The following is a 24,396-nucleotide window of genomic DNA, read 5'->3' as shown; positions in this document are numbered from 1 at the left end:
TTGGGTGTTCTCAGGCGTGTCACAATGGGCATGACACAATGAGGTCTCCATGGAGAAGGTAAGCAAAGCAAATGCTCATCAGATGAGGGTAGTGCTCACCTGGTATGTGGGTTTTTTTTCTTTTTAAAAATTGTTTGAGGAAAGCTTTTTATTTACAAAACATATGAAGGGGTAAGTTTTTAACACTGACCCTTGCAAAACCTTCTCTTCCAACTTTTCCCCTCCTTCCTTCCACCTCTTCCCCTAGATGACAGGGAAGATGACAGGGGATTCACATGTTAAATATATGAAAATATATGCTTAATCCAATGTATGTAAAAATATTTATACAATTATCTTGCTTATGCATAGATTGTCTTCCTAGTTCTTTTTGTTGACATCATTTTCCCCAATAGAATATAAACTTTGCGGGCAAGACCATTTTGTTTTTACCTTTATGTCTCCAGGGTCTAGTGAAATATACGACCCCTAGTAAGTATGTAATATATGTTTGCTCCTTGTTTAATTGAGCTTTGCTGATTGAGTAGTCTAAGGAAGATGGATGAGGTGGGCTACCAGATGAATGATATGGTCACAAAGGACACAGGGACCAGAAACTGGGGACATGAGTAGAAGCACCAGCGGGAAAGGGAGCCAAGCCCACATATTGCTCTTGGGATGGAGCCTAGGGTTTGGCTGCAAAGCAGAAGGAGCTAGGGCCACGGTTAAGACCCCAGACCGCTTCATCCGGTACCTTTCATCATGTAGAATTTGGAAAACACCCCATTGAACGCTGCAGATCTAGAACCCCCTTGTTAATTAGGCCAGGGTTGTCTGTACAAGACAAGATCTGTTTCAATCTCGCCTCTATTTTGCTGACCTGTTGCCTCAGTTTCTTTAACTGAGAGAGTGGATATTAGCACCTACCTCCCAGTGATGTTCAGGAGAGAATATGTGTAAAGTGCTTAGCACAGTGCTTGGTACATAGGAGTTTAATAAATGCTTGTTTCCTTAATAAATATTGGTAAATCGGAAGTGATTCGAAGTGGAAAAATGGCAGAGCTACCAAGGAAAAACTCCAACAGTTCTTGCCCTCAAGAAGGTGGTTTTCTGTAGATGAGACCCTCCAAGCCCAAGCCCAGAAGTGGAAAGCCCAAGATGGAGGATGAGAAGGTGCTGTCAGAGAGCAATCCAGACCTCCTCCTCTTCCACCCCCTGGGAGGATTCCCAAGGCCAAGCTAAGGACTAGCTCTGGAAGCCGGCTTGACTGGCTTGTCCAGGGTCTTCTGGGGCCCTTCAGCCAATTAAGGCTGCATCCTGCTTGGGAGTTAGTTTGGTTTCATTTTCTTGCCAGAGCCTGTACATCAATTCCCAAGAGGTATTGTTCCAGCTTTATCAATCAGTGCAAACATCTTTTGTGGCTAACCTGACGTTTGCCACTATCTATGGAATCAAATCAGACGGGGTTTTCCCATCTCCAATCTTGCCGTCTCCAGAGCACCCATTTGCTTTTCTAGCACTCTTACTATCCCCCTTCTTCATCCAGGGGATTTAGGTTCCCAGCTTCTGAAGAAAGGTTAGATTTTCAGAAACAGAAGTTTGACATTTCAGTCATATAGATTATAATGAGCACAAGTCAGGCAGAAGAAACTTCAAAGGGGGAATGGGGGGCTCTAGCACAAGCCTGTAGGGACACCAATTATTTTCTGGCTCAGCCTTCCCCTAGAGCTGAGGGGAAGCACCTGGATGCAAATCTCTAAGCCAGTCCCTTGTCATTCTGAATTGCCCTTCTGGTGTAGAATGGCTGCTCTGCTCCTCCAGGAAGATCCAAAAGACTTCAGCAGGGCCAGTTCCGAGCTTCTCTGGAACTTCTCTGGCTAGAACACAACAGCCCTGCTGCTTGTTAACCCCCACTACCTCTTTGCTCCCAGATTTTCAGACGGTCCCCAGCCTCTGATGGCAAAGGGCCTGCTTACAGTTTTTTCACAATCTCAAAGAAGAACAAATCTGCCTCCCTCTCTTATTCCCAAACCCAGATAGGATAGCCAGCTTTACCCATCAGCAGTATGGGCTAGCTGCAAATAAGGGAAAAATGTTGTTTACCCAATAAGTTTGCCAACAAGTATTTCTTTAGGATTAACCAGCTGGCAAATATAATCATCAGATAGTAAAGAAGAAACTGGGAAATATCACTAATCATGTGGGAGCTGAAAGAATGACAACTTGAAACTTTTGGAAACAGAAAAAAAACATTTTTTATTTTTAAAAACACATCAAACTCAGAAACATCATCTCTCCCCTTCCCCCCACCAGTACAATAAACTCCAAAGTATAGATATCAAAACTCCCCAACAATCAAACTCAGAAACATCCTCTCTCCCCTTCCCCCCACCAGTGCAATAAACTCCAAAGTATAGATCAAAACTCCCCAACAACAATCTAAATCCCGTTTCAAGTAGATTTCCAAAGACATGTTTTCAATATCGCCAGAATCTGGTCACTCTGGCTTCAGTATCTCCTTTGCTTCAGTACTGGCTTATAGCTTGCCTGAAAAGATAAAATGTTAAAGCATAAGTGAAAGATATGTGTCCATTTGATATACTGGAAAAACCATCCACAAACTGCAATATTTTGGGTGGGGGTTGTATGTATATTTTAATCCAGCTATTCATTCTCTTCTGCCTATAAATCTCTTTTCTACTTCTAAATCCCTTTTTTTAATCTAAAAATCTCTTTTCTACCTATAAATGGCTTTTCTTCCTATAGAGCTGTTTGCTACCTATAAATCACTTTTCTTCCTATAAATCACTTTTCTACCTATAAACTTTTCTACTATAAATCTATCTTTTCACTTATGTATCCATCATTATCTTTTTAACTATGCATCAAGTGTATCTATTCAATCTATTTGTTTATCTTCTCTATCCCATTCATCCATCACCAGGAATCTATGTATCTAGTCTATCAGTCTATTAGTCCACTCATGCATTCTTCTATTCACATACTACTCCCTTTTCCTGTCAGGATCCAACTGGGTTGTTGGGAAGAGAACATCACCTTGAAGTCAGAAAACTTTGGGTGTTCTCCGGCATGTCACAATGAGCATCACACAATGAGGTCTCCATGGCCAAGGTAAGCAAGTCAACTGCTCATCTGATGAGGATTGTGCTCAGGCTTTATGCGCAAGTCTTCTTTTAACAATATTTTTTAGGAAACCTCTTTATTTAGAAAACATATGGACTTCCGGACAAAGGAGTAGTGGCAGTAGTAGGAGGTGGAGGCGTAGAAGAAGTAGGAGTAGTATGAGTAGTAACAGTAATAGGAAGAGGAATAAAAGTAGTGATAGAAGTAGTAAAAAGAGTAGTAATGATAAAAGTAATAGTAATGGTAGTAGTACTAATAATAATAGGAGTAGGAATAATAGTAGTAGAAGAAGTAGTAATAGCAACAGTAATAATGATAGGAATAGGAGTGACACTAGTAGGAGTAGGAGTAGCAGTAGCAGTAGGAGTAATAGTAATAGTAAAAGTAGTAGTAGAAATAATAGTAGTAGTGGTAGTAAAAGGAGTATTAATAGGAATAGGAGCAATGATAGTACTAGTAGCAGGAGGAAGAGATCTAGAAGGAATAATAACAATAATAAGAGTGGCAGTAATTGTAGTAGTTGGTGGAAGAGTAATAGTAGTAATCGTAGGAGTAATACTAATAGGAGTAGGAAGAGGAGTAATAGTAGAAATAGTAGTAATAATAATAGGGGTAAGAGTACAAGTAATAATAGTAGTAGTAAGAGAATTATCTGACCTTTACACAGTGCTTCACCATCTCCCGAATTCTATAGATCATCTCCTCAAATGCTACCCCTAAGGCTCAGACCAAGTCTTGTGGGAACAGCCAGACTCTCCCATCCTTGGGCCAGGGAGATGCATGTCCTGTTATTTCGGGTTCGGTACCTGTGTTCCAGGCTTCAGGGAAGAAACGAGATCTTTCAACATTTTGGCTTCTGATATTGTCACCCCACCAACCACAAAGAGGATCTGGAGTGGATGGTCACCGGGATGAGGGCGGCCCACCTCTAACAGTCACCACAACAAGGATGGGGTCAGCCCTCAGAAGGGAATGCCAGGTTAATGTTGCTACAAATGAACTATATAAAATCCAAGAGAAAATATATGACTCATTAATGATCAAATACAGATCTTACATTAGGACACAATGTTGCTAGATTTTCACTGTGGAATCACAATTTTAGAACTGGAAATGTAGTTTCCTAATGGTCATGGAGCTCAACTATCTCATTTAACATGTGAGGAAACTGAGGCTCAGGGAGTTTAAAGTGATAATATAAAGTCATGAAAGTAAGAAATAAACAGCAGAGCAAAATACCACTTGTTTAATGTTACTTTATTACAGTGTCTTTCCCCTACCCCATCCCACCACTTTTTTTTTTTTTTTAAGAGTAAATATGTTTAGTTATAGGTTAGAAGATTGGAGTATGGAAATATACACACACATATATGGACACCCATACACCCATATATAATGAACACTTAGAGGTAACACGATAGTATTAACAGGATCTGTTTGAATCTTGTCTCTGCCACTTACAACTTGTATGCGCTTGAACAATATATTAACTATACTAAACCTCCTTGTGTCTCAGTGACTTTCTTTGTAAAATTTGGAAGTAGAAACCCTGAAATATTGCTGCCAGCTCAAAATCCACGATGCTGTGACTCTACTTGAAAACAAATAGTTCTCAGAGGCTTATCCTCTGTGGAGCAAACATGATTGTATCATTCCCAATTTACAGAGGAGGAAATTGAGGCAAACACAGATTAAGTGACTTGCCCAGAGTCCTACAGCTGGTGTTTGAAATCAGTTGCTGATTCAAGGGAGGTCCAACAGTGTTATCCACTGAACCAGCCAGCTGCCTATAATTTTAGAAAAAGTCTTCATCTATATGTAATTGAATTTAACAAGCATTTATGAAACCTCTAATATGAGCAAGTCATCTTTTTTCTGGGAACCAGCCATAGGATGAGGAAAAAGAAAATAGTTTCCGAACTAAAAGAATTTGCTTTTGTTTGTTTGTTTGCTTTTAAGTGTAGGCTCTCTATTTCCCAGATTATTTGTACTTCTAGTATATATATATAGGGCTAGTCAGCAACCAGGCCCTACCTTGATCTCCTATTAACACTGACTGCAGGAGGGAAGCTGCAGGTACATTATCTCTATGTAGATGCTTTACCTTCATGAACAGGTTAAATCCCGTTTTAAGTCGATCCCGAGGCTTAAGATGCGTTCAATATCGCCAGCATCTGGTCACAACTGGTTCAGTATCTCCTCTGCTTCAGCAGTGGCTTATAGGATGCCTGAAAAGGTAAAATGTTACAGCATAAGTGAAAGATATGTGTCCAATTGATCTACTAGAATAACCATCCACAAAATGCAATTTTGGGGGGGCGTTGGGGAAGAGGGGAAGAAAGAGAAGTCAACAATTTCCCAAGCCAGATAGAAAGCAACCATTTTAGCTTCTATAATATTGAAGAATAAAATATAATAGTTTAATACTGACGTGAAGGCAGTCTCAATCTATGACAGCAGCCCTTGGTATCATGCTGATGAGGGCCCAAATGGATCTCTCTCTCCAGTAATTTATTTACTGATTTACCTAACCCTCCATTGACTCCTTCATTATCTATGTATAATTTAAGGCAGCTATTCATTCTCTTCTGCCTATAAATCTCTTTTCTACCTATAAATCTCGTTTCTTCTCCTAAATCACTTTTTTAACTATATATATCTCTTTTCTACCTATGTATCGCTTTTTTCATATAAATCTCTTTTCTAACTATAAATCACTTTTTTTTTCCTATAAATATCTTTTCTACCTATAAACTTTTCTACTATAAATCTATCTTTTCACTTATCTACCGATCATTATCTATTTAACTATGCATCAAGTGTATCTATTGAATCTATTTGTTTACCCTATCTATCCCATCTATCTATCAGCACTTATCTATGTATCTAGTCTATTAGTCTATTTGTCCACTCATCTATTCTTCTATTCACATACTACTCCCTTGGCTGTCAGGATCCAACTGGGTTGTTGGGGCGAGAACATCCCCTTTAAGTCAGAAAACCTTGGGTGTTCTCAGGCGTGTCACAATGGGCATGACACAATGAGGTCTCCATGGAGAAGGTAAGCAAAGCAAATGCTCATCAGATGAGGGTAGTGCTCACCTGGTATGTGGGTTTTTTTTCTTTTTAAAAATTGTTTGAGGAAAGCTTTTTATTTACAAAACATATGAAGGGGTAAGTTTTTAACACTGACCCTTGCAAAACCTTCTCTTCCAACTTTTCCCCTCCTTCCTTCCACCTCTTCCCCTAGATGACAGGGAAGATGACAGGGGATTCACATGTTAAATATATGAAAATATATGCTTAATCCAATGTATGTAAAAATATTTATACAATTATCTTGCTTATGCATAGATTGTCTTCCTAGTTCTTTTTGTTGACATCATTTTCCCCAATAGAATATAAACTTTGCGGGCAAGACCATTTTGTTTTTACCTTTATGTCTCCAGGGTCTAGTGAAATATACGACCCCTAGTAAGTATGTAATATATGTTTGCTCCTTGTTTAATTGAGCTTTGCTGATTGAGTAGTCTAAGGAAGATGGATGAGGTGGGCTACCAGATGAATGATATGGTCACAAAGGACACAGGGACCAGAAACTGGGGACATGAGTAGAAGCACCAGCGGGAAAGGGAGCCAAGCCCACATATTGCTCTTGGGATGGAGCCTAGGGTTTGGCTGCAAAGCAGAAGGAGCTAGGGCCACGGTTAAGACCCCAGACCGCTTCATCCGGTACCTTTCATCATGTAGAATTTGGAAAACACCCCATTGAACGCTGCAGATCTAGAACCCCCTTGTTAATTAGGCCAGGGTTGTCTGTACAAGACAAGATCTGTTTCAATCTCGCCTCTATTTTGCTGACCTGTTGCCTCAGTTTCTTTAACTGAGAGAGTGGATATTAGCACCTACCTCCCAGTGATGTTCAGGAGAGAATATGTGTAAAGTGCTTAGCACAGTGCTTGGTACATAGGAGTTTAATAAATGCTTGTTTCCTTAATAAATATTGGTAAATCGGAAGTGATTCGAAGTGGAAAAATGGCAGAGCTACCAAGGAAAAACTCCAACAGTTCTTGCCCTCAAGAAGGTGGTTTTCTGTAGATGAGACCCTCCAAGCCCAAGCCCAGAAGTGGAAAGCCCAAGATGGAGGATGAGAAGGTGCTGTCAGAGAGCAATCCAGACCTCCTCCTCTTCCACCCCCTGGGAGGATTCCCAAGGCCAAGCTAAGGACTAGCTCTGGAAGCCGGCTTGACTGGCTTGTCCAGGGTCTTCTGGGGCCCTTCAGCCAATTAAGGCTGCATCCTGCTTGGGAGTTAGTTTGGTTTCATTTTCTTGCCAGAGCCTGTACATCAATTCCCAAGAGGTATTGTTCCAGCTTTATCAATCAGTGCAAACATCTTTTGTGGCTAACCTGACGTTTGCCACTATCTATGGAATCAAATCAGACGGGGTTTTCCCATCTCCAATCTTGCCGTCTCCAGAGCACCCATTTGCTTTTCTAGCACTCTTACTATCCCCCTTCTTCATCCAGGGGATTTAGGTTCCCAGCTTCTGAAGAAAGGTTAGATTTTCAGAAACAGAAGTTTGACATTTCAGTCATATAGATTATAATGAGCACAAGTCAGGCAGAAGAAACTTCAAAGGGGGAATGGGGGGCTCTAGCACAAGCCTGTAGGGACACCAATTATTTTCTGGCTCAGCCTTCCCCTAGAGCTGAGGGGAAGCACCTGGATGCAAATCTCTAAGCCAGTCCCTTGTCATTCTGAATTGCCCTTCTGGTGTAGAATGGCTGCTCTGCTCCTCCAGGAAGATCCAAAAGACTTCAGCAGGGCCAGTTCCGAGCTTCTCTGGAACTTCTCTGGCTAGAACACAACAGCCCTGCTGCTTGTTAACCCCCACTACCTCTTTGCTCCCAGATTTTCAGACGGTCCCCAGCCTCTGATGGCAAAGGGCCTGCTTACAGTTTTTTCACAATCTCAAAGAAGAACAAATCTGCCTCCCTCTCTTATTCCCAAACCCAGATAGGATAGCCAGCTTTACCCATCAGCAGTATGGGCTAGCTGCAAATAAGGGAAAAATGTTGTTTACCCAATAAGTTTGCCAACAAGTATTTCTTTAGGATTAACCAGCTGGCAAATATAATCATCAGATAGTAAAGAAGAAACTGGGAAATATCACTAATCATGTGGGAGCTGAAAGAATGACAACTTGAAACTTTTGGAAACAGAAAAAAAACATTTTTTATTTTTAAAAACACATCAAACTCAGAAACATCATCTCTCCCCTTCCCCCCACCAGTACAATAAACTCCAAAGTATAGATATCAAAACTCCCCAACAATCAAACTCAGAAACATCCTCTCTCCCCTTCCCCCCACCAGTGCAATAAACTCCAAAGTATAGATCAAAACTCCCCAACAACAATCTAAATCCCGTTTCAAGTAGATTTCCAAAGACATGTTTTCAATATCGCCAGAATCTGGTCACTCTGGCTTCAGTATCTCCTTTGCTTCAGTACTGGCTTATAGCTTGCCTGAAAAGATAAAATGTTAAAGCATAAGTGAAAGATATGTGTCCATTTGATATACTGGAAAAACCATCCACAAACTGCAATATTTTGGGTGGGGGTTGTATGTATATTTTAATCCAGCTATTCATTCTCTTCTGCCTATAAATCTCTTTTCTACTTCTAAATCCCTTTTTTTAATCTAAAAATCTCTTTTCTACCTATAAATGGCTTTTCTTCCTATAGAGCTGTTTGCTACCTATAAATCACTTTTCTTCCTATAAATCACTTTTCTACCTATAAACTTTTCTACTATAAATCTATCTTTTCACTTATGTATCCATCATTATCTTTTTAACTATGCATCAAGTGTATCTATTCAATCTATTTGTTTATCTTCTCTATCCCATTCATCCATCACCAGGAATCTATGTATCTAGTCTATCAGTCTATTAGTCCACTCATGCATTCTTCTATTCACATACTACTCCCTTTTCCTGTCAGGATCCAACTGGGTTGTTGGGAAGAGAACATCACCTTGAAGTCAGAAAACTTTGGGTGTTCTCCGGCATGTCACAATGAGCATCACACAATGAGGTCTCCATGGCCAAGGTAAGCAAGTCAACTGCTCATCTGATGAGGATTGTGCTCAGGCTTTATGCGCAAGTCTTCTTTTAACAATATTTTTTAGGAAACCTCTTTATTTAGAAAACATATGGACTTCCGGACAAAGGAGTAGTGGCAGTAGTAGGAGGTGGAGGCGTAGAAGAAGTAGGAGTAGTATGAGTAGTAACAGTAATAGGAAGAGGAATAAAAGTAGTGATAGAAGTAGTAAAAAGAGTAGTAATGATAAAAGTAATAGTAATGGTAGTAGTACTAATAATAATAGGAGTAGGAATAATAGTAGTAGAAGAAGTAGTAATAGCAACAGTAATAATGATAGGAATAGGAGTGACACTAGTAGGAGTAGGAGTAGCAGTAGCAGTAGGAGTAATAGTAATAGTAAAAGTAGTAGTAGAAATAATAGTAGTAGTGGTAGTAAAAGGAGTATTAATAGGAATAGGAGCAATGATAGTACTAGTAGCAGGAGGAAGAGATCTAGAAGGAATAATAACAATAATAAGAGTGGCAGTAATTGTAGTAGTTGGTGGAAGAGTAATAGTAGTAATCGTAGGAGTAATACTAATAGGAGTAGGAAGAGGAGTAATAGTAGAAATAGTAGTAATAATAATAGGGGTAAGAGTACAAGTAATAATAGTAGTAGTAAGAGAATTATCTGACCTTTACACAGTGCTTCACCATCTCCCGAATTCTATAGATCATCTCCTCAAATGCTACCCCTAAGGCTCAGACCAAGTCTTGTGGGAACAGCCAGACTCTCCCATCCTTGGGCCAAGGAGATGCATGTCCTGTTATTTCGGGTTCGGTACCTGTGTTCCAGGCTTCAGGGAAGAAACGAGATCTTTCAACATTTTGGCTTCTGATATTGTCACCCCACCAACCACAAAGAGGATCTGGAGTGGATGGTCACCGGGATGAGGGCGGCCCACCTCTAACAGTCACCACAACAAGGATGGGGTCAGCCCTCAGAAGGGAATGCCAGGTTAATGTTGCTACAAATGAACTATATAAAATCCAAGAGAAAATATATGACTCATTAATGATCAAATACAGATCTTACATTAGGACACAATGTTGCTAGATTTTCACTGTGGAATCACAATTTTAGAACTGGAAATGTAGTTTCCTAGTGGTCATGGAGCTCAACTATCTCATTTAACATGTGAGGAAACTGAGGCTCAGGGAGTTTAAAGTGATAATATAAAGTCATGAAAGTAAGAAATAAACAGCAGAGCAAAATACCACTTGTTTAATGTTACTTTATTACAGTGTCTTTCCCCTACCCCATCCCACCACTTTTTTTTTTTTTAAGAGTAAATATGTTTAGTTATAGGTTAGAAGATTGGAGTATGGAAATATACACACACACATATATGGACACCCATACACCCATATATAATGAACACTTAGAGGTAACACGATAGTATTAACAGGATCTGTTTGAATCTTGTCTCTGCCACTTACAACTTGTATGCGCTTGAACAATATATTAACTATACTAAACCTCCTTGTGTCTCAGTGACTTTCTTTGTAAAATTTGGAAGTAGAAACCCTGAAATATTGCTGCCAGCTCAAAATCCACGATGCTGTGACTCTACTTGAAAACAAATAGTTCTCAGAGGCTTATCCTCTGTGGAGCAAACATGATTGTATCATTCCCAATTTACAGAGGAGGAAATTGAGGCAAACACAGATTAAGTGACTTGCCCAGAGTCCTACAGCTGGTGTTTGAAATCAGTTGCTGATTCAAGGGAGGTCCAACAGTGTTATCCACTGAACCAGCCAGCTGCCTATAATTTTAGAAAAAGTCTTCATCTATATGTAATTGAATTTAACAAGCATTTATGAAACCTCTAATATGAGCAAGTCATCTTTTTTCTGGGAACCAGCCATAGGATGAGGAAAAAGAAAATAGTTTCCGAACTAAAAGAATTTGCTTTTGTTTGTTTGTTTGCTTTTAAGTGTAGGCTCTCTATTTCCCAGATTATTTGTACTTCTAGTATATATATATAGGGCTAGTCAGCAACCAGGCCCTACCTTGATCTCCTATTAACACTGACTGCAGGAGGGAAGCTGCAGGTACATTATCTCTATGTAGATGCTTTCCCTTCATGAACAGGTTAAATCCCGTTTTAAGTCGATCCCGAGGCTTAAGATGCGTTCAATATCGCCAGCATCTGGTCACAACTGGTTCAGTATCTCCTCTGCTTCAGCAGTGGCTTATAGGATGCCTGAAAAGGTAAAATGTTACAGCATAAGTGAAAGATATGTGTCCAATTGATCTACTAGAATAACCATCCACAAAATGCAATTTTGGGGGGGCGTGGGGGAAGAGGGGAAGAAAGAGAAGTCAACAATTTCCCAAGCCAGATAGAAAGCAACCATTTTAGCTTCTATAATATTGAAGAATAAAATATAATAGTTTAATACTGACGTGAAGGCAGTCTCAATCTATGACAGCAGCCCTTGGTATCATGCTGATGAGGGCCCAAATGGATCTCTCTCTCCAGTAATTTATTTACTGATTTACCTAACCCTCCATTGACTCCTTCATTATCTATGTATAATTTAAGGCAGCTATTCATTCTCTTCTGCCTATAAATCTCTTTTCTACCTATAAATCTCGTTTCTTCTCCTAAATCACTTTTTTAACTATATATATCTCTTTTCTACCTATGTATCGCTTTTTTCATATAAATCTCTTTTCTAACTATAAATCACTTTTTTTTTCCTATAAATATCTTTTCTACCTATAAACTTTTCTACTATAAATCTATTTGTTCACTTATCTACAGATCATTATCTATTTAACTATGCATCAAGTGTATCTATTGAATCTATTTGTTTACCCTATCTATCCCATCTATCTATCAGCACTTATCTATGTATCTAGTCTATTAGTCTATTTGTCCACTCATCTATTCTTCTATTCACATACTACTCCCTTGGCTGTCAGGATCCAACTGGGTTGTTGGGGCGAGAACATCCCCTTTAAGTCAGAAAACCTTGGGTGTTCTCAGGCGTGTCACAATGGGCATGACACAATGAGGTCTCCATGGAGAAGGTAAGCAAAGCAAATGCTCATCAGATGAGGGTAGTGCTCACCTGGTATGTGGGTTTTTTTTCTTTTTAAAAATTGTTTGAGGAAAGCTTTTTATTTACAAAACATATGAAGGGGTAAGTTTTTAACACTGACCCTTGCAAAACCTTCTCTTCCAACTTTTCCCCTCCTTCCTTCCACCTCTTCCCCTAGATGACAGGGAAGATGACAGGGGATTCACATGTTAAATATATGAAAATATATGCTTAATCCAATGTATGTAAAAATATTTATACAATTATCTTGCTTATGCATAGATTGTCTTCCTAGTTCTTTTTGTTGACATCATTTTCCCCAATAGAATATAAACTTTGCGGGCAAGACCATTTTGTTTTTACCTTTATGTCTCCAGGGTCTAGTGAAATATACGACCCCTAGTAAGTATGTAATATATGTTTGCTCCTTGTTTAATTGAGCTTTGCTGATTGAGTAGTCTAAGGAAGATGGATGAGGTGGGCTACCAGATGAATGATATGGTCACAAAGGACACAGGGACCAGAAACTGGGGACATGAGTAGAAGCACCAGCGGGAAAGGGAGCCAAGCCCACATATTGCTCTTGGGATGGAGCCTAGGGTTTGGCTGCAAAGCAGAAGGAGCTAGGGCCACGGTTAAGACCCCAGACCGCTTCATCCGGTACCTTTCATCATGTAGAATTTGGAAAACACCCCATTGAACGCTGCAGATCTAGAATCCCCTTGTTAATTAGGCCAGGGTTGTCTGTACAAGACAAGATCTGTTTCAATCTCGCCTCTATTTTGCTGACCTGTTGCCTCAGTTTCTTTAACTGAGAGAGTGGATATTAGCACCTACCTCCCAGTGATGTTCAGGAGAGAATATGTGTAAAGTGCTTGGCACAGTGCTTGGTACATAGGAGTTTAATAAATGCTTGTTTCCTTAATAAATATTGGTAAATCGGAAGTGATTCGAAGTGGAAAAATGGCAGAGCTACCAAGGAAAAACTCCAACAGTTCTTGCCCTCAAGAAGGTGGTTTTCTGTAGATGAGACCCTCCAAGCCCAAGCCCAGAAGTGGAAAGCCCAAGATGGAGGATGAGAAGGTGCTGTCAGAGAGCAATCCAGACCTCCTCCTCTTCCACCCCCTGGGAGGATTCCCAAGGCCAAGCTAAGGACTAGCTCTGGAAGCCGGCTTGACTGGCTTGTCCAGGGTCTTCTGGGGCCCTTCAGCCAATTAAGGCTGCATCCTGCTTGGGAGTTAGTTTGGTTTCATTTTCTTGCCAGAGCCTGTACATCAATTCCCAAGAGGTATTGTTCCAGCTTTATCAATCAGTGCAAACATCTTTTGTGGCTAACCTGACCTTTGCCACTATCTATGGAATCAAATCAGACGGGGTTTTCCCATCTCCAATCTTGCCGTCTCCAGAGCACCCATTTGCTTTTCTAGCACTCTTACTATCCCCCTTCTTCATCCAGGGGATTTAGGTTCCCAGCTTCTGAAGAAAGGTTAGATTTTCAGAAACAGAAGTTTGACATTTCAGTCATATAGATTATAATGAGCACAAGTCAGGCAGAAGAAACTTCAAAGGGGGAATGGGGGGGCTCTAGCACAAGCCTGTGGGGACACCAATTATTTTCTGGCTCAGCCTTCCCCTAGAGCTGAGGGGAAGCACCTGGATGCAAATCTCTAAGCCAGTCCCTTGTCATTCTGAATTGCCCTTCTGGTGTAGAATGGCTGCTCTGCTCCTCCAGGAAGATCCAAAAGACTTCAGCAGGGCCAGTTCCGAGCTTCTCTGGAACTTCTCTGGCTAGAACACAACAGCCCTGCTGCTTGTTAACCCCCACTACCTCTTTGCTCCCAGATTTTCAGACGGTCCCCAGCCTCTGATGGCAAAGGGCCTGCTTACAGTTTTTTCACAATCTCAAAGAAGAACAAATCTGCCTCCCTCTCTTATTCCCAAACCCAGATAGGATAGCCAGCTTTACCCATCAGCAGTATGGGCTAGCTGCAAATAAGGGAAAAATGTTGTTTACCCAATAAGTTTGCCAACAAGTATTTCTTTAGGATTAACCAGCTGGCAAATATAATCATCAGATAGTAAAGAAGAAACTGGGAAATATCACTAATCATGTGGGAGCTGAAAGAATGACAACTTGAAACTTTTGGAAACAGAAAAAAAACATTTTTTATTTTTAAAAACACATCAAACTCAGAAACATCATCTCTCCCCTTCCCCCCACCAGTACAATAAACTCCAAAGTATAGATATCAAAACTCCCCAACAATCAAACTCAGAAACATCCTCTCTCCCCTTCCCCCCACCAGTGCAATAAACTCCAAAGTATAGATCAAAACTCCCCAACAACAATCTAAATCCCGTTTCAAGTAGATTTCCAAAGACATGTTTTCAATATCGCCAGAATCTGGTCACTCTGGCTTCAGTATCTCCTTTGCTTCAGTACTGGCTTATAGGTTGCCTGAAAAGATAAAATGTTAAAGCATAAGTGAAAGATATGTGTCCATTTGATATACTGGAAAAACCATCCACAAACTGCAATATTTTGGGTGGGGGTTGTATGTATATTTTAATCCAGCTATTCATTCTCTTCTGCCTATAAATCTCTTTTCTACTTCTAAATCCCTTTTTTTAATCTAAAAATCTCTTTTCTACCTATAAATGGCTTTTCTTCCTATAGAGCTGTTTGCTACCTATAAATCACTTTTCTTCCTATAAATCACTTTTCTACCTATAAACTTTTCTACTATAAATCTATCTTTTCACTTATCTATCCATCATTATCTTTTTAACTATGCATCAAGTGTATCTATTCAATCTATTTGTTTATCTTCTCTATCCCATTCATCCATCACCAGGAATCTATGTATCTAGTCTATCAGTCTATTAGTCCACTCATGCATTCTTCTATTCACATACTACTCCCTTTTCCTGTCAGGATCCAACTGGGTTGTTGGGAAGAGAACATCACCTTGAAGTCAGAAAACTTTGGGTGTTCTCCGGCATGTCACAATGAGCATCACACAATGAGGTCTCCATGGCCAAGGTAAGCAAGTCAACTGCTCATCTGATGAGGATTGTGCTCAGGCTTTATGCGCAAGTCTTCTTTTAACAATATTTTTTAGGAAACCTCTTTATTTAGAAAACATATGGACTTCCGGACAAAGGAGTAGTGGCAGTAGTAGGAGGTGGAGGCGTAGAAGAAGTAGGAGTAGTATGAGTAGTAACAGTAATAGGAAGAGGAATAAAAGTAGTGATAGAAGTAGTAAAAAGAGTAGTAATGATAAAAGTAATAGTAATGGTAGTAGTACTAATAATAATAGGAGTAGGAATAATAGTAGTAGAAGAAGTAGTAATAGCAACAGTAATAATGATAGGAATAGGAGTGACACTAGTAGGAGTAGGAGTAGCAGTAGCAGTAGGAGTAATAGTAATAGTAAAAGTGGTAGTAGAAATAATAGTAGTAGTGGTAGTAAAAGGAGTATTAATAGGAATAGGAGCAATGATAGTACTAGTAGCAGGAGGAAGAGATCTAGAAGGAATAATAACAATAATAAGAGTGGCAGTAATTGTAGTAGTTGGTGGAAGAGTAATAGTAGTAATCGTAGGAGTAATACTAATAGGAGTAGGAAGAGGAGTAATAGTAGAAATAGTAGTAATAATAATAGGGGTAAGAGTACAAGTAATAATAGTAGTAGTAAGAGAATTATCTGACCTTTACACAGTGCTTCACCATCTCCCGAATTCTATAGATCATCTCCTCAAATGCTACCCCTAAGGCTCAGACCAAGTCTTGTGGGAACAGCCAGACTCTCCCATCCTTGGGCCAGGGAGATGCATGTCCTGTTATTTCGGGTTCGGTACCTGTGTTCCAGGCTTCAGGGAAGAAACGAGATCTTTCAACATTTTGGCTTCTGATATTGTCACCCCACCAACCACAAAGAGGATCTGGAGTGGATGGTCACCGGGATGAGGGCGGCCCACCTCTAACAGTCACCACAACAAGGATGGGGTCAGCCCTCAGAAGGGAATGCCAGGTTAATGTTGCTACAAATGAACTATATAAAATCCAAGAGAAAATATATGACTCATTAATGATCAAATACAGATCTTACATTAGGACACAATGTTGCTAGATTTTCACTGTGGAATCACAATTTTAGAACTGGAAATGTAGTTTCCTAGTGGTCATGGAGCTCAACTATCTCATTTAACATGTGAGGAAACTGAGGCTCAGGGAGTTTAAAGTGATAATATAAAGTCATGAAAGTAAGAAATAAACAGCAGAGCAAAATACCACTTGTTTAATGTTACTTTATTACAGTGTCTTTCCCCTACCCCATCCCACCACTTTTTTTTTTTTAAGAGTAAATATGTTTAGTTATAGGTTAGAAGATTGGAGTATGGAAATATACACACACATATATGGACACCCATACACCCATATATAATGAACACTTAGAGGTAACACGATAGTATTAACAGGATCTGTTTGAATCTTGTCTCTGCCACTTACAACTTGTATGCGCTTGAACAATATATTAACTATACTAAACCTCCTTGTGTCTCAGTGACTTTCTTTGTAAAATTTGGAAGTAGAAACCCTGAAATATTGCTGCCAGCTCAAAATCCACGATGCTGTGACTCTACTTGAAAACAAATAGTTCTCAGAGGCTTATCCTCTGTGGAGCAAACATGATTGTATCATTCCCAATTTACAGAGGAGGAAATTGAGGCAAACACAGATTAAGTGACTTGCCCAGAGTCCTACAGCTGGTGTTTGAAATCAGTTGCTGATTCAAGGGAGGTCCAACAGTGTTATCCACTGAACCAGCCAGCTGCCTATAATTTTAGAAAAAGTCTTCATCTATATGTAATTGAATTTAACAAGCATTTATGAAACCTCTAATATGAGCAAGTCATCTTTTTTCTGGGAACCAGCCATAGGATGAGGAAAAAGAAAATAGTTTCCGAACTAAAAGAATTTGCTTTTGTTTGTTTGTTTGCTTTTAAGTGTAGGCTCTCTATTTCCCAGATTATTTGTACTTCTAGTATATATATATAGGGCTAGTCAGCAACCAGGCCCTACCTTGATCTCCTATTAACACTGACTGCAGGAGGGAAGCTGCAGGTACATTATCTCTATGTAGATGCTTTACCTTCATGAACAGGTTAAATCCCGTTTTAAGTCGATCCCGAGGCTTAAGATGCGTTCAATATCGCCAGCATCTGGTCACAACTGGTTCAGTATCTCCTCTGCTTCAGCAGTGGCTTATAGGATGCCTGAAAAGGTAAAATGTTACAGCATAAGTGAAAGATATGTGTCCAATTGATCTACTAGAATAACCATCCACAAAATGCAATTTTGGGGGGGCGTGGGGGAAGAGGGGAAGAAAGAGAAGTCAACAATTTCCCAAGCCAGATAGAAAGCAACCATTTTAGCTTCTATAATATTGAAGAATAAAATATAATAGTTTAATACTGACGTGAAGGCAGTCTCAATCTATGACAGCAGCCCTTGGTATCATGCTGATGAGGGCCCAAATGGATCTCTCTCTCCAGTAATTTATTTACTGATTTACCTAACCCTCCATTGACTCCTTCATTATCTATGTATAATTTAAGGCAGCTATTCATTCTCTTCTGCCTATAAATCTCTTTTCTACCTATAAATCTCGTTTCTTCTCCTAAATCACTTTTTTAACTATATATATCTCTTTTCTACCTATGTATCGCTTTTTTCATATAAATCTCTTTTCTAACTATAAATCACTTTTTTTTTCCTATAAATATCTTTTCTACCTATAAACTTTTCTACTATAAATCTATCTTTTCACTTATCTACCGATCATTATCTATTTAACTATGCATCAAGTGTATCTATTGAATCTATTTGTTTACCCTATCTATCCCATCTATCTATCAGCACTTATCTATGTATCTAGTCTATTAGTCTATTTGTCCACTCATCTATTCTTCTATTCACATACTACTCCCTTGGCTGTCAGGATCCAACTGGGTTGTTGGGGAGAGAACATCCCCTTTAAGTCAGAAAACCTTGGGTGTTCTCAGGCGTGTCACAATGGGCATGACACAATGAGGTCTCCATGGAGAAGGTAAGCAAAGCAAATGCTCATCAGATGAGGGTAGTGCTCACCTGGTATGTGGGTTTTTTTTTCTTTTTAAAAATTGTTTGAGGAAAGCTTTTTATTTACAAAACATATGAAGGGGTAAGTTTTTAACACTGACCCTTGCAAAACCTTCTCTTCCAACTTTTCCCCTCCTTCCTTCCACCTCTTCCCCTAGATGACAGGGAAGATGACAGGGGATTCACATGTTAAATATATGAAAATATATGCTTAATCCAATGTATGTAAAAATATTTATACAATTATCTTGCTTATGCATAGATTGTCTTCCTAGTTCTTTTTGTTGACATCATTTTCCCCAATAGAATATAAACTTTGCGGGCAAGACCATTTTGTTTTTACCTTTATGTCTCCAGGGTCTAGTGAAATATACGACCCCTAGTAAGTATGTAATATATGTTTGCTCCTTGTTTAATTGAGCTTTGCTGATTGAGTAGTCTAAGGAAGATGGATGAGCTGGGCTACCAGATGAATGATATGGTCACAAAGGACACAGGGACCAGAAACTGGGGACATGAGTAGAAGCACCAGCGGGAAAGGGAGCCAAGCCCACATATTGCTCTTGGGATGGAGCCTAGGGTTTGGCTGCAAAGCAGAAGGAGCTAGGGCCACGGTTAAGACCCCAGACCGCTTCATCCGGTACCTTTCATCATGTAGAATTTGGAAAACACCCCATTGAACGCTGCAGATCTAGAATCCCCTTGTTAATTAGGCCAGGGTTGTCTGTACAAGACAAGATCTGTTTCAATCTCGCCTCTATTTTGCTGACCTGTTGCCTCAGTTTCTTTAACTGAGAGAGTGGATATTAGCACCTACCTCCCAGTGATGTTCAGGAGAGAATATGTGTAAAGTGCTTAGCACAGTGCTTGGTACATAGGAGTTTAATAAATGCTTGTTTCCTTAATAAATATTGGTAAATCGGAAGTGATTCGAAGTGGAAAAATGGCAGAGCTACCAAGGAAAAACTCCAACAGTTCTTGCCCTCAAGAAGGTGGTTTTCTGTAGATGAGACCCTCCAAGCCCAAGCCCAGAAGTGGAAAGCCCAAGATGGAGGATGAGAAGGTGCTGTCAGAGAGCAATCCAGACCTCCTCCTCTTCCACCCCCTGGGAGGATTCCCAAGGCCAAGCTAAGGACTAGCTCTGGAAGCCGGCTTGACTGGCTTGTCCAGGGTCTTCTGGGGCCCTTCAGCCAATTAAGGCTGCATCCTGCTTGGGAGTTAGTTTGGTTTCATTTTCTTGCCAGAGCCTGTACATCAATTCCCAAGAGGTATTGTTCCAGCTTTATCAATCAGTGCAAACATCTTTTGTGGCTAACCTGACGTTTGACACTATCTATGGAATCAAATCAGACGGGGTTTTCCCATCTCCAATCTTGCCGTCTCCAGAGCACCCATTTGCTTTTCTAGCACTCTTACTATCCCCCTTCTTCATCAAGGGGATTTAGGTTCCCAGCTTCTGAAGAAAGGTTAGATTTTCAGAAACAGAAGTTTGACATTTCAGTCATATAGATTATAATGAGCACAAGTCAGGCAGAAGAAACTTCAAAGGGGGAATGGGGGGCTCTAGCACAAGCCTGTGGGGACACCAATTATTTTCTGGCTCAGCCTTCCCCTAGAGCTGAGGGGAAGCACCTGGATGCAAATCTCTAAGCCAGTCCCTTGTCATTCTGAATTGCCCTCCTGGTGTAGAATGGCTGCTCTGCTCCTCCAGGAAGATCCAGAAGACTTCAGCAGGGCCAGTTCCGAGCTTCTCTGGAACTTCTCTGGCTAGAACACAACAGCCCTGCTGCTTGTTAACCCCCACTACCTCTTTGCTCCCAGATTTTCAGACGGTCCCCAGCCTCTGATGGCAAAGGGCCTGCTTACAGTTTTTTCACAATCTCAAAGAAGAACAAATCTGCCTCCCTCTCTTATTCCCAAACCCAGATAGGATAGCCAGATTTACCCATCAGCAGTATGGGCTAGCTGCAAATAAGGAAAAAATGTTGTTTACCCAATAAGTTTGCCAACAAGTATTTCTTTAGGATTAACCAGCTGGCAAATATAATCATCAGATAGTAAAGAAGAAACTGGGAAATATCACTAATCATGTGGGAGCTGAAAGAATGACAACTTGAAACTTTTGGAAACAGAAAAAAAACATTTTTTATTTTTAAAAACACATCAAACTCAGAAACATCATCTCTCCCCTTCCCCCCACCAGTACAATAAACTCCAAAGTATAGATATCAAAACTCCCCAACAATCAAACTCAGAAACATCCTCTCTCCCCTTCCCCCCACCAGTGCAATAAACTCCAAAGTATAGATCAAAACTCCCCAACAACAATCTAAATCCCGTTTCAAGTAGATTTCCAAAGACATGTTTTCAATATCGCCAGAATCTGGTCACTCTGGCTTCAGTATCTCCTTTGCTTCAGTATTGGCTTATAGGTTGCCTGAAAAGATAAAATGTTAAAGCATAAGTGAAAGATATGTGTCCATTTGATATACTGGAAAAACCATCCACGAACTGCAATATTTGGGGGGGGGTTGTATGTATATTTTAATCCAGCTATTCATTCTCTTCTGCCTATAAATCTCTTTTCTACTTCTAAATCCCTTTTTTTAATCTAAATATCTCTTTTCTACCTATAAATGGCTTTTCTTCCTATAGAGCTATTTGCTACCTATAAATCACTTTTCTTCCTATAAATCACTTTTCTACCTATAAACTTTTCTACTATAAATCTATCTTTTCACTTATCTATCCATCATTATCGTTTTAACTATGCATTAAGTGTATCTATTCAATCTATTTGTTTATCTTCTCTATCCCATTCATCCATCACCAGGAATCTATGTATCTAGTCTATCAGTCTATTAGTCCACTCATGCATTCTTCTATTCACATACTACTCCCTTTTCCTGTCAGGATCCAACTGGGTTGTTGGGAAGAGAACATCACCTTTAAGTCAGAAAACTTTGGGTGTTCTCCGGCATGTCACAATGAGCATCACACAATGAGGTCTCCATGGACAAGGTAAGCAAGTCAATTGCTCATCTGATGAGGATTGTGCTCAGGCTTTATGCGCAAGTCTTCTTTTAACAATATTTTTTAGGAAACCTCTTTATTTAGAAAACATATGGACTTCCGGACAAAGGAGTAGTGGCAGTAGTAGGACGTGGAGGCGTAGAAGAAGTAGGAGTAGTATGAGTAGTAACAGTAATAGGAAGAGGAATAAAAGTAGTGATAGAAGTAGTAAAAAGAGTAGTAATGATAAAAGTAATAGTAATGGTAGTAGTACTAATAATAATAGGAGTAGGAATAATAGTAGTAGAAGAAGTAGTAATAGCAACAGTAATAATGATAGGAATAGGAGTGACACTAGTAGGAGTAGGAGTAGCAGTAGCAGTAGGAGTAATAGTAATAGTAAAAGTGGTAGTAGAAATAATAGTAGTGGTAGTAAAAGGAGTATTAATAGTAATAGGAGCAATGATAGTACTAGTAGCAGGAGGAAGAGATCTAGAAGGAATAATAACAATAATAAGAGTGGCAGTAATTGTAGTAGTTGGTGGAAGAGTAATAGTAGTAATCGTAGGAGTAATACTAATAGGAGTAGGAAGAGGAGTAATAGTAGAAATAGTAGTAATAATAATAGGCGTAAGAGTACAAGTAATAATAGTAGTAGTAAGAGAATTATCTGACCTTTACACAGTGCTTCACCATCTCCCGAATTCTATAGATCATCTCCTCAAATGCTACCCCTAAGGCTCAGACCAAGTCTTGTGGGAACAGCCAGACTCTCCCATCCTTGGGCCAGGGAGATGCATGTCCTGTTATTTCGGGTTCGGTACCTGTGTTCCAGGCTTCAGGGAAGAAACGAGATCTTTCAACATTTTGGCTTCTGATATCGTCACCCCACCAACCACAAAGAGGATCTGGAGTGGATGGTCACCGGGATGAGGGCGGCTCACCTCTAACAGTCACCACAACAAGGATGGGGTCAGCCCTCAGAAAAGAATGCCAGGTTAATGTTGCTACAAATGAACTATATAAAATCCAAGAGAAAATATATGACTCATTAATGATCAAATACAGATCTTACATTAGGACACAATGTTGCTAGATTTTCACTGTGGAATCACAATTTTAGAACTGGAAATGTAGTTTCCTAGTGGTCATGGAGCTCAACTATCTCATTTAACATGTGAGGAAACTGAGGCTCAGGGAGTTTAAAGTGATAATATAAAGTCATGAAAGTAAGAAATAAACAGCAGAGCAAAATACCACTTGTTTAATGTTACTTTATTACAGTGTCTTTCCCCTACCCCATCCCACCACTTTTTTTTTTTAAGAGTAAATATGTTTAGTTATAGGTTAGAAGATTGGAGTATGGAAATATACACACACATATATGGACACCCATACACCCATATATAATGAACACTTAGAGGTAACACGATAGTATTAACAGGATCTGTTTGAATCTTGTCTCTGCCACTTACAACTTGTATGCGCTTGAACAATATATTAACTATACTAAACCTCCTTGTGTCTCAGTGACTTTCTTTGTAAAATATGGAAGTAGAAACCCTGAAATATTGCTTCCAGCTCAAAATCCACGATGCTGTGACTCTACTTGAAAACAAATAGTTCTCAGAGGCTTATCCTCTGTGGAGCAAACATGATTGTATCATTCCCAATTTACAGAGGAGGAAATTGAGGCAAACACAGATTAAGTGACTTGCCCAGAGTCCTACAGCTGGTGTTTGAAATCAGTTGCTGATTCAAGGGAGGTCCAACAGTGTTATCCACTGAACCAGCCAGCTGCCTATAATTTTAGAAAAAGTCTTCATCTATATGTAATTGAATTTAACAAGCATTTATGAAACCTCTAATATGAGCAAGTCATCTTTTTTCTGGGAACCAGCCATAGGATGAGGAAAAAGAAAAGAGTTTCCGAACTAAAAGAATTTGCTTTTGTTTGTTTGTTTGCTTTTAAGTGTAGGCTCTCTATTTCCCAGATTATTTGTACTTCTAGTTTATATATAGGGCTAGTCAGCAACCAGGCCCTACCTTGATCTCCTATTAACACTGACTGCAGGAGGGAAGCTGCAGGTACATTATCTCTATGTAGATGCTTTACCTTCATGAACAGGTTAAATCCCGTTTTAAGTCGATCCCGTGGCTTAAGATGCGTTCAATATCGCCAGCATCTGGTCACAACTGGTTCAGTATCTCCTCTGCTTCAGCAGTGGCTTATAGGATGCCTGAAAAGGTAAAATGTTACAGCATAAGTGAAAGATATGTGTCCAATTGATCTACTAGAATAACCATCCACAAAATGCAATTTTGGGGGGGCGTGGGGGAAGAGGGGAAGAAAGAGAAGTCAACAATTTCCCAAGCCAGATAGAAAGCAACCATTTTAGCTTCTATAATATTTAAGAATAAAATATAATAGTTTAATACTGACGTGAAGGCAGTCTCAATCTATGACAGCAGCCCTTGGTATCATGCTGATGAGGGCCCAAATGGATCTCTCTCTCCAGTAATTTATTTACTGATTTACCTAACCCTCCATTGACTCCTTCATTATCTATGTATAATTTAAGGCAGCTATTCATTCTCTTCTGCCTATAAATCTCTTTTCTACCTATAAATCTCGTTTCTTCTCCTAAATCACTTTTTTAACTATATATATCTCTTTTCTACCTATGTATCGCTTTTTTCATATAAATCTCTTTTCTAACTATAAATCACTTTTTTTTCCTATAAATATCTTTTCTACCTATAAACTTTTCTACTATAAATCTATCTTTTCACTTATCTACCCATCATTATCTATTTAACTATGCATCAAGTGTATCTATTTAATCTATTTGTTTACCCTATCTATCCCATCTATCTATCAGCACTTATCTATGTATCTAGTCTATTAGTCTATTTGT

General features: G+C 39.5%; 5 long non-coding RNA genes across 5 annotated transcripts; 3 read left to right on the top strand and 2 right to left on the bottom strand.

Moving 5' to 3' along the window:
• Positions 1 to 32: 32 nt before the first annotated feature.
• On the top strand, positions 33 to 4,623 carry LOC141545657 (uncharacterized). The gene is made up of 3 exons (XR_012483105.1): positions 33 to 58; positions 3,004 to 3,111; positions 3,791 to 4,623. It is a non-coding gene; the product is annotated as an uncharacterized LOC141545657 (long non-coding RNA).
• Positions 2,210 to 6,085, bottom strand: LOC141545655 (uncharacterized). The gene is made up of 4 exons (XR_012483104.1): positions 5,555 to 6,085; positions 5,228 to 5,351; positions 3,781 to 3,941; positions 2,210 to 2,526 (listed from the first exon to the last, which is right to left on the bottom strand). It is a non-coding gene; the product is annotated as an uncharacterized LOC141545655 (long non-coding RNA).
• Positions 6,086 to 6,158: 73 nt separating this feature from the next.
• Positions 6,159 to 10,485, top strand: LOC141547919 (uncharacterized). The gene is made up of 3 exons (XR_012483694.1): positions 6,159 to 6,184; positions 9,130 to 9,237; positions 9,917 to 10,485. It is a non-coding gene; the product is annotated as an uncharacterized LOC141547919 (long non-coding RNA).
• A 1,799-nt stretch (positions 10,486 to 12,284) lies between these two features.
• LOC141547916 (uncharacterized) lies at positions 12,285 to 16,612 on the top strand. Its single transcript, XR_012483691.1, has 3 exons — positions 12,285 to 12,310; positions 15,257 to 15,364; positions 16,044 to 16,612. It is a non-coding gene; the product is annotated as an uncharacterized LOC141547916 (long non-coding RNA).
• On the bottom strand, positions 14,469 to 18,333 carry LOC141547918 (uncharacterized). Its single transcript, XR_012483693.1, has 4 exons — positions 17,805 to 18,333; positions 17,478 to 17,601; positions 16,034 to 16,194; positions 14,469 to 14,779 (listed from the first exon to the last, which is right to left on the bottom strand). It is a non-coding gene; the product is annotated as an uncharacterized LOC141547918 (long non-coding RNA).
• Positions 18,334 to 24,396: the final 6,063 nt, after the last annotated feature.

This window comes from Sminthopsis crassicaudata, chromosome 6, assembly GCF_048593235.1.
Source record: "Sminthopsis crassicaudata isolate SCR6 chromosome 6, ASM4859323v1, whole genome shotgun sequence".
In the NCBI taxonomy this organism is placed as follows: domain Eukaryota; kingdom Metazoa; phylum Chordata; class Mammalia; order Dasyuromorphia; family Dasyuridae; genus Sminthopsis; species Sminthopsis crassicaudata.
This window is presented reverse-complemented; position numbering and strand designations above follow the sequence as displayed.